The sequence below is a fragment of the Notothenia coriiceps genome, unplaced genomic scaffold, assembly GCF_000735185.1.
Source record: "Notothenia coriiceps isolate Sejong01 unplaced genomic scaffold, NC01 NC01_scaffold00009305, whole genome shotgun sequence".
NCBI lineage: Eukaryota > Metazoa > Chordata > Actinopteri > Perciformes > Nototheniidae > Notothenia > Notothenia coriiceps.
This window is the reverse complement of record NW_011342006.1, coordinates 708,770-711,184: the sequence shown is the minus strand read 5'-3', so window position 1 is coordinate 711,184 and position 2,415 is coordinate 708,770. Positions and strand designations below refer to the sequence as shown.

Below are 2,415 nucleotides of genomic sequence, written 5' to 3'. Positions count from 1 at the left end.
AGGGTGGCATAGCAGCGGGAGCACCCCATCTAGGGTCACTTCAGGGGAAAAAATTTCAGACATTCTAATGCTTAACAGTTTCAAAATAAAAAGACCCGGTTTTGAAGTCTGCATTATGAAGCTATCATCCCTGAATCCCCAAAGGCTCTTTTATTTTTGGAAACTTGTACATCAGAAGTTCCTGAATTCCTGGGAGCTGAGCTACATGGCGCTGCTCTGCTTATCACCCTGAGCTGAAATGTAGTCTTTGATACGGGACAGTTTTTGTTTTATTGTCATCTAAAAACAGGGATATAGCTCGAGACTTCAGAAGGGGGTTCTTTTTATTTTTGAAACTTCTACATCAGAATGTCCTGCATTTTTTGCTTTTCTTTGAGTGATTAAGATGGGATGGGTCCTGCCTTATCACCCTGAATGAAAATGAGTCTTTGATACGCGACAGGTTTTTTTGTTTTATTCTCAATCTAAACACAGAGGGAGGATTTTCTTTTTGGACTCTACCGTAGATGCAGTAGGATATTCGCCGCACGGCCAATTATCACGTGAGGGCTCGGCTTTGACGCAGTCTAAACTAGAGAGGAATCGGCTGTCAAGGGGGCTACAACTACAACAAAATAACACATACTTTGACCGTGATTTAATTGTAATATACGTTTCAAAGAATGATGCCGAATGAACAACAACAGACCATTAGTAAAAACCATTGAATTAAGGCTTTAAACCAAGTCTGCAGGGACAGACGGCAGGCGAAAAACTTTTTAAAATGCGTGTTTTCTAATGGGAGATTTGGCGCTAAGCTAACGTTGTAAATGCTCCGACCGTCCACACTCACAACAACGGCCTATACAGACATAAATAAACCAGCGACTGTATTCACCATGACACAGACAGTATGTGGTTTGTACTTGTTTAACTTTTGTCAAGTTTCTGAACAGATATGAAGAGCTGTGAGCTCTGAGTGCTAAGAGCTAACGGCTGTGTTGTTTTTCTGGGGAGCTCATTGAAGATGACGTCACGGCTCCGCCTACACTGCGTTACTATAGATCAGGGGTGTCCAAACCTTTTTCACCGAGGGCCACATACAGAACAATCTACGAAGGGCTGGGCTGCTCACTAGAGGTGAGGTTGATTACATCATAAGTTAAGTTAGAAGTTAGCCAAATCAATCAAATGTAGGTAGATGAAGCCTTGTACTTGAATATGCTTTAAGAATAAACCGCCTACATCACAGATCTACATTGGGTTTCATTTATTTTGTTGGCAGCTTATTCCTTAAAACAGAAGCCTCAAATTATGATATTATAAGATTATAATGAGGGGAAATACGAAGGGTATTTCAAGCTTGTTATACAAATAGGCTATTGGGCTTTTTTCTTCACTTAGATTTGTTAGAAAAAAATGTAAACTTCAATTGACTGAATTTATTTGAAAAGTGGACTTATTAACACATGAATACTACTGAGTAATATATGTTTACATATATGTTGAAGAAGTACAAGACGAGCACAAGTTTCATTTTGTGGGCCATATTCCATTATACCTTTACAATCTGCTGAGGGCCGATTCAAAATGGCTCATGGGCCGCATTTGGCCCCCGGGCCGTAGTTTGGACACCCCTGAATTAGATTGAACCCTTGGGTTTGTTTTAGGTATTTCATTCAAGAGCAAGGCAGGTTTAACAAGTATTTCCTGACTACTGCAACTGTATAGCTGTATATCCAGTGGTACACATACAGCTGAAGTTACTTGCTCCTGGTAAAATATTATCCTGGGTAACCTGAATTGTGACCTATATTTGAAGAGAAATAACCATTATTAACCAATTCAATTTTTAAAGAAGAAATAACATTCTTCCCTTGCAAATTTAAAATGTAATTCATAAGCAACAAACACACCAATGCTCAATGTAATCAGTCCTACACAGCCCTACTAGTGTCCTATATGACCAGTAGTTTTGGTTGCACAATGTTGGATGGATATCTCTACGTTGACTGACTTTATGAGTATTCTCCACTGTTACTTTTGTTATTTTATGTTTTACCATTATTCCATTATGTGGGATATGAGTGGCCTCTGTTCAGAAAATGTAACAAGTCTCTCTTTGAGATAAAGGGGAATTGAAAGTTCAACCATATTCTTCTTCAGTGATTACAAGGAAAGCACACCATTTAAACAAAGAAACACACACACCTTATGTAATTGCTGTGTTTTGTGCTTTTGCTGTCGCTAAGTGGCCAAAACAATCAGTTATTGCAGGTGTGAGGTACATAGACATTGCAAAACCATTGAGTAAAGTGGAAGAAAGGGAAGAAGATGAATCACAGCTGAGCCGATGTTTTAAAAACTATCGTACGGTCACAGTTACCACTACAGTGTGGCCTTAGGTTGAGGGTCAGATAGAGGTCAGTCCAAAGC

General features: G+C 39.3%; 1 pseudogene; it reads left to right on the top strand.

Annotated features, from left to right (window-relative positions):
• Positions 1–2,415, top strand: part of LOC104945251 (soluble calcium-activated nucleotidase 1-like) — a 7,727-nt pseudogene that overhangs the window by 1,866 nt on the left and 3,446 nt on the right.